We start from the raw sequence: 12,621 nt of genomic DNA, 5'->3' as shown, positions 1-12,621 counted from the left end.
CAAATCAATCCCAGAACAACAGGAAAGGACCTTGTGAAGATGCTGGAGGAAACAGGTACAGAGGTATCTCTATCCACAGTAAAAACGAGTCCTATATCAACATAACCTGAAAGGCCGCTCAGCAAGGAAGAGGCCACTGCTCCAAAACCGCCATAAAAAAGCTAGACTACGGTTTGCAACTGCACATGGGGACAAAGATTGTACTTTTTGGAGAAATGTCCACTAGTCTGAAGAAACAAAAATATAACTGTTTGGCCATAATGACCATTGTTATGTTTGGAGGGAAAAGGGGGAGACTTGCAAGCTGAAGAACACATCCCAACTGTGAAGCACGGGGGTGGCAGCATCATGTTGTGGGGGTGCTTTTCTGTAGGAGGGACTGGTGCACTTCACAAAAATAGATGACATCGTGAGGTATGTGGATATATTGAAGCAACATCTCAAGACATCAGTCTTTGCTTGCTTGGTCGCAAATGGGTCTTCCAAATGGACAATGACCGAAAGCATACTTCTAAAGTTGTGGCAAAATGGCTTAAGGACAACAACGTCAAGGTATTGGAGGGGCCATCACAAAGCCCTGACCTCAATTCTATAGCAATGTTGTGGGCAGAACTGAAAAAGCGTGTGCGAGCAAGGAGGCCTACAAACCTGACTCAGTTACACCAGCTCTGTCAGGAAGAACTGGCCAAAATTCACCCAACTTATTGTGGGAAGCTTGTGGAAGGCTACCCGAAACATTTGACCCAAGTTAAACAATTTAAAGGCAATGCTACCAAATGCTAATTGAGTGTATGTAAACTTCTGACCCACTGGGAATGTGATGAAAGAAATAAAAGCTGAAATAAATCATTCTCTATACTTTTTTTCTGACATTTCACATTCTTAAAATAAAGTGGTGATCCTAAAAGGAACCTAAAACATAATTTTTTTAACTTAGATTAAATGTCAGGATTTGTGAAAAACTAAGTTTAAATGTGTTTGGCTAAGGTGTATGTAAACTTCCGACTTCAACTGTATCTGTATTCCCAGTCAAGCGGAATCCATAGATTAGGGCCTAATGAATTTATTTAAATGTACTGATTTCCTTCTATGAACTGTAGCTCAGTAAAATATTTGAAATTGTTGCATGTTGCGTTCATATTTTTGTTCAGTGTAATTTTGATTGAATATGGCTAAGGATACATACACTCAATGCACTGATAATGAAATTCTAAGCCAATACCGTTTAGCAATATTTTCTCGATCATGCAAAGAACAGCATTGTAGAAGTTACACAGAAAATAAACTGTGGATGAGCAACCTTCATACCATAATGCACACAGGACCACACAAACATACTGTGCACACTATTAATTATCCAGAGACATACTGTTTGCATAACCCTGCTTAGTTAAAAGAGAGACAGACAGACAGACTCACAGTTTTACTTTAATATGGATTTTAATGAATTGCCTTGTTCTGTTTGATTTGCGGAGGTCTACAAGAAAACACCTTGACATGCAGAGTGCTCAAGCCTCAATGGCAGCCAAGTGTTTACTGTGTAATGAAATCACAGTGTAACCTCGGGCTGCATGTAGCCTTTCGCCACTGTTACCCTCTTTAGTAGCCAGCCCTGATTAGTAAACAGGTAGGCTCTCTGTTGAAAGGTCTGGCATTGAGCCAGCAAAGAGGAGAAAAGAGACGGAAGTGTTCAAGTGACAAAGGACAGTGTAAATGGTTTTGGCAGGATGGGCGACGCTTTCTATATGTGACCTCGGTTGAAGGCCGCACTGCTCTAGGAAAGGGAAGGGATAATAATAGTGTCTCCGACTGGAGGAAAGGAAAAGTGATGTCTGTATTGCAACCAAACCAGGGTACATGAAGTCTTTATTCGTCTGAAGAACAGGCGGTGATGTTAAAGGCAGACATTTTGATTTGATTTGATTCGATTATATTAGGATCTCTTTTAGTCCTCATTTGGACTAATCTTCCAAGAGTCCTTAAACATTAAAGTACAATTTATAATACGATCACATTTTCACATAAAACACACTGTTACAAACAGACATAATACACTGGCATTTTGACCAGATAAATACTCTAACAGTTTGATTCCTTCATCTACCATAGTCCTGCACAACCTTCCAATTTATTATATTTAAATGGTTCTAAAGTATTGTTTGAATTTATATGTTGAAAGGCTTCTGGTTTACTGAGATAAATTATTCAATTTCTTTATTGCTCTGAATCTAAATGTTATTTTGCCTGTTTCTCTGTTCTGTCTGGAAAGCACATAGATGGTGGACAACCTATTCTTAGTATTTATTGAATGTATGTCTCTTACTAACTGAATGTTGTTGTGAATGGAGTTGGGCCGTTATAAAAGGTATACATTGTGAAATAAAATAAGCATGTTTTTTAGGAGGCTGCAATCAACAATTATCTTGTTGATTGATGACCAACCAAGCGCATTTTGCATGACTACAACAGAAGAACCATATATCCACCTTAAAACAATCCTTGCTGCTTTGTTCTGTGAAATTGGCAGCCTCCTAATTTCACTTGCTGATGCATTTCCCCAGACCACAGAACAGTAGTTCACCTGACTCCCAATTAATACTTAGGTTATTTGCTTAAGAATCTTTCACGGTAAATATTTAGCTATCCTTCTGATCATGCATGCAGTTTTAATATATATATTTTTACATACGTTAGTTATTTGAGATGAACATGATAAGCAGTTGTCTAGCTGCATCCCTAGTAGTTTGGTTTTTGCCTATTCCTCAGTTTTTACTCCACCCATACTTATTTATTCCTGGGGAAACAGACCAACATAACCTTGGTTTTCTTGGTGTTCAAAACACGTTTGTTCCGGCAAACCCACTCCCTGATATTTCCCAGATCTACTTGTAGAGTTTGCTGTACCTATTGTACCGATTGTCTTGCTGTATAATTTGTAGTATCATCTGCAAATATAGTAGCTTGAGTTTCAGAGAAGGCATAAGGAAGGTCTTTGGTATATATTAAGTAAAGAAGTGGTCCAAGGCAGCTGCCCTGCGGTATTCCACAGTTTAAAGCATGAGGGGTAGAAAATGACCCATTGATATAGGTGGACTGTTTCCTGTCAGTTAGATATGACTTTACCCAATTCAGTGCTGCCTCCTTAAACCAGAATGTAATCATTTTTGTCATAATTATTTCATGATCCACTGAATCAAATTCTGCACTAAAATCAAAAAATAGTACACCACAAAATCTGCCATTATCTATAGCATTGAGCCACTGGACAGTCATGTCAACCAATGTAGTGCTAGTGGAATGGTTTGTCTACTCACAATACCCTCCGATATCTTACTGAGTGATGGGAGTAGACTAATTGGTCGACTATTGGCAGGCGTAATGGGATCTTTGCTGTCTTTCAGGATTGGCCACAGTTTAGCATGCTTCCATACATTTGGAAATGTCCTCTTTTCCAGTGACTAATTAAATATGTATTTCAGTGAAGCTGCAATCTGTGGAGCAGCATAGCGAAATAAAGAATTGTCCATAAAATCATAACCTGTAGATTTACCATTGGGTAATGACTACAATAGGTTTAACACCTCCTTTACTGACACCATTTGTAGACTAAAAGAGCTGTTTTTTTTGCTCATAATATGATCATCAATCAATTGGACAATAACTTGTTTGGAAGAATGGGTGTCAGCAAAATGATTGGCATTATCAGCTTGTTTTGTTATTGTTCTCCCGTCAATCTCCGCTCTAGATGGGCATGATGAGATAGCCCTTTACTGTATTCCATACCTTTTTTAGAATCGTTTTTACAAACAATAAAAGCATTTTTGTAAAATAACGTTTTTTTTTCTTGCGATTTAATTTAACTGCATAATTACGTAGTGTTCTACAATTCTGTTAATCAACTTCTAGTTTAGATTTAGCTGCGAAGACTTTTGACATATTTCTTTGCGAAAATGCCTCACCCAGTTCATCATCAATCCATGGAGATAAACGAGCCCCAACTGTACTCTTTCTGATGGTCCATTACCTCAGTGAGCAAATCAATAAAACATTCTGTAGCGTGATTTAAATCATCCTCTAGATAAATCAGCTCCCAGGGTACAGCAGCCAAATCCTTTTGAAGTAGCTCATGATTAAATGTTTTAACATTTCTCCTGACCACAACCCTCGGGGATTTCTGCGGAACCTTGGTGTTTATGGTTATGGTCACAATATTATGGTCTGTCCAGCCCACTGGCATTGATCTGGCTTTTAAGCATTGCAATGGTATATTACAGAAGATCAGATCGGTGCACGTGTCCGAACGGTGACCTAACCTAGTTGATGATCTACTATTTGTTTCAAACCACCACTCTCTGCATGCCTCATTAATTTAGTTACATTTGAATTATTATGATCCTTCCAATTTATATTAAAATCACCCAAGATAAGTACATCTCTGTTACTATCTTTGGCCTGGTCAAACCCAGCGTCTAAGTCATCCAGATAGGACACCTTAGACTAGAGCTTGGAGATCAATACACACATCCTACCAATATGGATACCTGGTAAGGCAGATGTACTTGAGCCTATAGTGCCCCTATTTGACATACATTAAGGTCATCCCTCCACTTAAAAGGTATATGATTCTGAATGGACAGTGCTACACCCCCACTATTCCTGTCCCTTCTAAGTAGACTATATCCACGAATGTTCATTTGCCCATCATTTACAGATGTATCCAACTGCGTTTCGGCCAAAGTCCAAAATATGAATATTATTTATGTTTACCAAGTTGAAAACCTCATGTATTTTGTTAGGGAGGCTACATACATTAACCTGAGCTATATGCTGCCCCTTTCTTGTCAAGTGAAGATTTGTTATAGTTGAAGTTGTCATGATACTCTAAAACACACAAACTCAGATTTGAACATTGGATTACAATATCCAGGGAGTTACTCTCGTTTCCCAATACAATTAGCCGTTGATGTAAAGTTTATCCATCACCAAGGAGACTTGTTGGTTCAGACAACGCTTTTCTTTCATGATGGGATACATTTTTTTTTCTCCTTTCATTGATCTCCAGGGGGGAATCATTCATTCCAAAATCAGTGTTCCTGAGTTCACTTCCCCTGCTCTTCGTCATTACCTTTTGCTTAAAATGTTCAAAACATGCAATAATAACCCGAGGCCTATTCCCAGAGGCCTTACCCATTCTATGGACTCTGTAGAATGTGGCATTACACACGACATCTGTGAGCAGTTGAGTTAACAGTGTTCGGACAGTGTCCTCACAGACTCTGCTGTTGTCATTCTCCGGTCCCCCTGAAAAGATGAGATTGTCTCGCATTGATCGACACTGCACATCAAGCAAGGTTTCTTTAAGTTGTTTGTTCTCCCTTTGCACCACCTCCACCTTGCCATGAATAGAGTCTACAGTACCTTTCAGCGCCGTGTTCTCTTTCCTTAGATCATCAATCTGACATTGGCATAATGTAGTATATCCAAGATATCAAGTTTGGCAAGCCTTTCATTGATGGATTTTAACAAGTCAACGTCCATATCAATAAACCTCCTCACTCTCCACGCGCGCCCTCTAGCTTGGGGATGGTTTGATGCCATCGTTGATACCTTGATACCTACGCTCGGCCAACTTGGCTTTGGTTTGTATTGTTGATTGGGTTTGTTGTCCTTAACAGTGCTTGAATCCTCTGAAACCTGCGACATGTTTCTTTGAGCTCGTAAGTATCTCTCGTCAATCAACCGCTGGATGATTCATTGGATTCTGAATCATCCATCGTGTTTGTAGGCAGAGTAAAACAAAAATGAACAAAACAACGGATTTATCTTTCCGGGACAAATACAGGCCGACGGTAGATACAGTACATCCAATATAAAAACAAAAAAACTATTTTGTACTCACTCCTGCCTGTTATATTGAAATATTTGCCGCAAACAATTAACCGAATCTGCCACCAATTTCACCTTTGTGTGTCAGCTTGATTTGGCCAGAGGGAATGAGAAGGATATTAGCCAACTAGACAGCTGTTTCAGGTAATCCCTTTGCGGTAGCTATTCTGTCGGATCTTGAGCATAATAAGTGTTCTCAGGCCTTTGCTCTAAGGGCTAGGTGGACCATACATCTTATTTCTCTGCGTCAACAATTCACATTCTTTGTACCTCACCCACGTATGACATAATAAAACCTAGTACATTAGGTAATTCCAGTGTTCAGCTAGAGATTTATTTTCTATAGATGGAAAATATATATATATTTTTTTAAAGCCAGCGAAAATGTCAATGTGAACACCAGCAAGAATCAAAGGCAGTTTGAGTCCGACAATGTTCTTCCAACACTTATTTATACTGAAGACAAATGTGCCGTCTTTTCACTGAGCATTGCACTGAACAACTTCACCATAACCTCCCTCCTCCTCATCTTTCTCCATACCGACTCTCACGTCTAAGCAGCACAGTCTCGGTTAGAAAGCTATTTCAACCCATCTTAAAAACAAACTTCTGATGAGCTGTGTGGGTTGGCCACTGGGTGGTCTGACAACAATCTATTCTACTAAACGCTGCCAGCTCTCCCGCCTCGCCTCACGTCCATCACAAGCACGTCTCCTCCTCGGCTCCTCTGTTCTTTTTCCCTTCCCTCCCGCCGCTTCTCGCTTTCCATAATTAGTTACTTCGTTCAATTAATTAAGACGGAAGCAAGATTGGCGGCAGCAGACAACTCTCTTTCTCCCTCGCTCCCTTTAAGGTTTATCTTGTCAAAGAGACAGCAGGCCTAGGAGGGGGGGGAGGAGGGAGGGTGCATGGTCAATTTGACAAAGATGTATTAGGAAACGCCAGTATTCGGGGATACAGAGTCTGCGTCTGTTTGAGGGAGATGTAAGGGATGTGTTTTTCAATGAGGGAGAGAGAGAGAGAGAGAGAGAAAGACAGAGAGAGAGTCAAAACAGCAGGTCCGGGACAAAGTAGCACGACCGGTTAATCAGGTCAGGGATCCACAGCTGCAGGCAGAGAGAGAGAGGGAGAGATCAGCAGTCACGCCGGATCAAGATGCGCCTGGGATGCTTTCAGACCAGGCAGAAGCATCGACACTGTGATTAATCAAGAGATGCTGTTGTAAGAGTCTGATGCACTGTAGGTCTGATTTTATCTATGTGTTTACCGTGGAGCTGTGAAACAGATGGTAGCCTTGGATGACTCAGTCTAATGTCTGGCCGGGACAACTGTCGGAGATGAGATGTGACTGTAATATATAGCGAGACCGCATTCAACGGAGCTCATTCCATTGAGTCACTGCCCAATGTCAAGCCAATACTGAAGCATATTTCTTAAAGGTGAGACTGTTCAAAGATGGAGTACTTGGTTTATCTGGTGATTGTACATGGGTAGCACAGTGTAAGACAACTAGAAATACAGTTATGAAAATAAAAGAGTATACCTATGGAAAAGAGGCCATATTTTGCTAATATTTTCATCTTCATATGACCAGAAAATGGATTAAATAGTAAAACGCTCCCACTTTTCGCTTCCAGACTCCATGTCTCTCACTCCTACACTTTTGCTCCCGAGTGGCGCAGCGGTCTAAGGCACTGCATCTCAATGCAAGAGGCATCACTACAGTCCCTGGTTTGATTCCAGGCTGTATCACATCCGTCCGTGATTGGGAGTCCCATAGGACAGCGCACAGTTGGCCCAGCGTTGTTCGGGTTTGGCCAGGGTAGGCTGTCATTGTAAATAAGAATTTGCTCTTAACTGACTAGTTAAATCAAATTTTAATAAAAACTTTCTATCTTGGTCTCTTCCCTCCTTACTCACTCCTTTTCTCCCTCCACTCACCCACTTTCTTTTCCATTAACCCTCCCTCTCTGAAGTAATTCTGTATCTCCCACTCCCACTCTGTAAGTGGGTGTGGGGTTTCTGTCCCCTCTCTCTCTGACCTTGAGGTGATCTGCCAGCTCCTTTCTCAAGCCCCAGGCTCTGTGTGTGTGTGTGTGTTACCGAGTGGGTGTGAGAGTGCCTGTGTGAAGAGAAGGCCTGACCTCTCAGAGCACTGAAAAAGTGCCCTTTCTAGCTGTCTGACTGTGTGTTGGGGGGGGGGGGGGGGCTAGTTAGGAGACCTTACTGCCTCGACTGGGTTTGTTCTAGATCTGCTTCAGTACCTTAGGTGGAATCCCTCCCATCAATATGAGTATGTTTTTTTACTCTCTCGCTCTCTCTTTTCCTCTGTGCTGCACCTCCATCCTTTTCTAAATTGTGGTCGTAGCCCTAATTTTATTTTGAAAATGTGCTACTGCCGCTATGGGCATTGCGGCAGCTCGTTTCATCCCTCACTTTGTAGTAATACTTAATCTAATATGCCTAAGTGCTATTACCACAGTTGTATATATCTGTGCAAAGGCTACGTTGGTGAGGTGGTATGACTAAATGTTGCAGTCATGGCTTATAGTCAAGGCCTCCACATATTGATACGGTATTATTCATTCCTCGCTTCTAGGGATAATAAGAAAAGGGAGAGAGTGAGGCATGACATGCAAGTCTCTCTTTGGCAGCAGAGGTCAGATATGAAGGACACGCGGGTAAGGCTCAGCATTAAGTAAAGCTCTCGCTCCTATGGGGAGATGTGAGGGGCACAAATAAGTCCAATAAAAAAAAGCAGGCCTCCGTACCCCAGGGAGTCACGGATGCATGTTCACTTGTCAGAAAAACACAGCTGAAGCTGAAATGATTCCTCCCTCACGCTCTTTCCCTGCCTCTGTGTCTCTCGAATAGATTTCACCTTGTACCCACTTCTTTCATTTATTCATCCTTTCAGAGAAGATACAGTATGTCTTTCACTTAATCATCCTTTCAGAGAAGATACAGTATGTCTTTCACTTATTCATCCTTTCAGAGAAGATACAGTATGTCTTTCACTTAATCATCCTTTCAGAGAAGATACAGTATGTCTTTCACTTATTCATCCTTTCAGAAAAGATACAGTATGTCTTTCACTTATTCATCCTTTCAGAGAAGATACAGTATGTCTTTCACTTAATCATCCTTTCAGAGAAGATACAGTATGTCTTTCACTTATTCATCTTTTCAGAGAAGATACAGTATGTCTTTCACTTATTCATCCTTTCAGAGAAGATACAGTATGTCTTTCACTTATTCATCCTTTCAGAGAAGATACAGTATGTCTTTCACTTATTCATCCACCTGGGTCATATATGTTGTAGGACCTGCATAAGATTACGGAAGGGAATGTACTGCAAGTGCAATGACAAATATATATTTTTTATGTGTGGTGTGTGTGTTATACAGAATACATACACACACTACCATTCAAAAGTTTGTGGTCACTTAAAAATGTCCTTGTTTTTGAAAGAAAAGCACATTTTTTGTCCATTAAAATAACATCAAAATGATCAGAAATACAGTGTAGACATTGTTAATGTTGTAAATTACTATTGTAGCTGGAAATGGTAGATTTTTTATGGAATATCTACATAGGAGTACAGCCCATTATCAGCAACCATCACTCCTGTGTTCCAATGGCACGTTGTGTTAGATAATCCAAGTGTATCATTTTAAAAGGCTGATTGATCATTAGAAATCCATTTGCATTGGAACACAGGGGTGATGGTTGCTGATAATGGGCCTCTGTACGCCTATGTAGATATTCCATTAAAAATAAGCCATTTCCAGCTACAATAGTCATTTACAACATTAACAATGTCCACATTGATCAATTTTGTGTCATTTTAATGGACAAAAAATTGTGCTTTTATTTTAAAAAACAAGGACATTTCTAAGTGATCCCAAACTTTTGAACGTGTGTGTGTGTGTGTTCCGGTATAAGGTGTATAATATTACTGTGGTCAGCAAGTTCAGTGATTACAGAGTATTGAATGTAGCCATTGAGATGAAGAATTAGTTCTCGTTGTGGATGCTGCGAATTATTCGGTGTGAAAGCCGGTCTGAATGGGAAGCTTTCATTTCTCCTGCAGCCAAAAGTCACCAAGTTCTTTCCCCCTCCTCCTCTCCACGGAGCTCTGATTTAGGACCATGGACAGCACCCTTCCCCTCTACGTGTCAAGACTTAACTTGACACCAGCGAGCAGAACTTGAACATTTGTATAGGCATGCCTTGAAATCAATGGGGAAATCAAATTAAATGTGCATGCGTGTATGTCAAGTTAGGATTTGGCCGAGTGGAGTGGATGTCTGCTTTTAAGTCCATGGACAGTGCTCCATATTCTCCGTAGTAGTGGTGCTTGATATCAGCACCACGGACAGCGACAATATTCTCTGTATTGCAGTTTATCAGCACCGTGGACAACTCCCATCTTCTTGACCCTAGGAATCTGATTCATTGCATTCATTGTAAGTCATTGTCTCTGTCTCGCACTGTGCTGATGCTCCAGTGAGAGAGCCCTAAGGGCTGGTCTAGGATCAGCCTTCGCTTTCCTTGTTGCTTCTCAAATGGTGTTGCTGTAGCATTGATGGATCTCCTTCCTCCAGTGGAGTTAGCACCTGAGTCAGGTTTATCCTGACAGCCCAGTCAAACTGTTCTAAACCCTCTGGCAAGTGCCAAGTGGAGCCAATGCCGATAGACAGTCTGTCAGGTTGCTGGATGAAGTGCTGTATGGCACAGTGTCAAGTTGTGTGTGCGGGGTTTAACCCATGCAGAGATTGCTCTGTGTTATCGTAAAGTACTACAGTACCTGATCTTTATACCTGTTATCACCTGGGGCATACATGACTTCAAATCGATCTTAAAAGCCCATTGCAGTCAAAAATGTGATTTTGCTTTGTTTTATACAATGAGTGTACAAAACATTAAGAACTACTTCTTAATATTGAGTTGCACCCCCCTTTGCCCTCAGAACAGCCTCAATTCATCGGGCATGTCGTCAAAAGCATTCCACAGGGATGCTGTCCCATGTTGACTCCAATATTTCCCACAGTTGTGCCAAGTTGGCTGGATGTCCTTTGGGTGGTGGACCATTGGTGATACACACGGGAAACATTTGAGCTTGACAAACAGCAGCGTTGCAGTTCTTGACACACTCAAATCTGTGCGCCTGGCACCTACTACCATACCCCTTTCAAAGGCACTTTGTCTTGCCCGTTCACCCTCTGAATGGCACACGTACACAATCCATGTCTCAGTTGTCTCTAGGCTTAAAAACCCTTCTTTAACCTGTCTCCTCCCCTTCATCTACAATGATTAAGGTGGATTTAACAGGTGACATCAATAAGGGATCATAGCTTTCACCTGGATTCACCTGGTCAGTCTATGTCATGGAAGGAGCATGTGCTCCTAAAGTTTTTTTTATATATATATATTTCCACACTATGAGGTTGGAATAATACTGTGAAATTGTGAAAATGATGATACCGCCTTTCTAGTGTAAGAGCTGTTTGAACAGGCCACCTGATATTTCAGCCTGTTTTGGTGGGATGGAGTTTTGGCCTTCCATGGTGACATCACCATGCGGTAAATTAGTTAAAAGACCAAAAAAGAGGGTTCCAAACCTCTCTGCCTGAAACAGCAAATTTTCCCAAAATGTTTGATATCTTTTTGTGTCGTTACTGTGGAAGAAATCAACCCAGATAAAATGATTATTTTAGTCACACACACACACCTAGGTAATAGGATTATATTAAAATGATCCTCACTGATAATCACCACCATACACACACACACACACGCTATCTCTCCCACATTCTAAATAAACAAGGCGGTGTTTTAGGATGTCTGACAGGGTAGTGTACAAACAGCCGTGGGCATAATCACATTTCTGTGGAGAGTGGAGGGGCGGGAAGCTAGGCTGCAAAATCCTCCCGCCGTTTATTCTGCCTCTCCCTGCTATGATCTCACTAGTGAGGTTCAGCTGCTCCCGAGTGAGCTCAGCCGGGTCCACATGCATAATTTACACTAACATCTGCTTAGATAAGACTGACTGGAAGTGCATCTTAAACAGTGAGATGTGCATACACACGGTATTCTGTTGGGCACAAAAGGCTTTGGTGAACATCCTGTACTGTAGCTCTCATCGAGGTGTCTTGTTTTGTGAGGAGGGATGTACTTTCCTGTTCCTGTCTCTCTTGTGTTGCCATTTCAGAATGACCTTGCAGCTCAAACAGGTCTTGAGTATCTTTGACATGCAGTAAAAAAAGGATGAATCGTGCAGAAGGCAGAAGTTGTGAAGGAAGCCTTGTAAAAGCCTTGCTGATGTAGAGATAGCGATTTGAATAGCCTATACACTCGGGGTTTGTGATCACAGTACACCTGATAAAGCGAGTCAGATAAGTTGAAACCTTCAAGGGTGCCGGTCTCATACGCACATGAGCAAGTACATAGACAATAGGATACCAAAGGGAGGGAAATAGTTGATACATACTTGTGGATAACGAGAAATAGAAAAAAAGCTGATGTCCTTTCCTTCAACTATCTATTTTCTACCCGAACAATGGATGGTTGTAAATTAAAGAGCATTCGCTCTACAGCATCCTTACCTTGTTGGGTTCTCTTCTCTCCCAAGGAAGCCCATTCTGTAAATGAGTAATGAAGGACACTCTGTATTCTCTCCCTCCCCCTTACACCTGGGTTCGTATTGGTACCAAGGTTGTTATGGCTATCTT

At 41.2% G+C, this 12,621-nt stretch overlaps 1 protein-coding gene across 4 annotated transcripts in view; it reads left to right on the top strand.

Moving 5' to 3' along the window:
• LOC115130314 (RNA-binding Raly-like protein) overlaps positions 1-12,621 on the top strand; it is a 151,471-nt gene that overhangs the window by 113,959 nt on the left and 24,891 nt on the right. The gene's annotated exons all lie outside the window — the stretch shown is intronic.

Source organism: Oncorhynchus nerka, linkage group LG6 (assembly GCF_034236695.1).
Source record: "Oncorhynchus nerka isolate Pitt River linkage group LG6, Oner_Uvic_2.0, whole genome shotgun sequence".
NCBI lineage: Eukaryota > Metazoa > Chordata > Actinopteri > Salmoniformes > Salmonidae > Oncorhynchus > Oncorhynchus nerka.
This window is presented reverse-complemented; position numbering and strand designations above follow the sequence as displayed.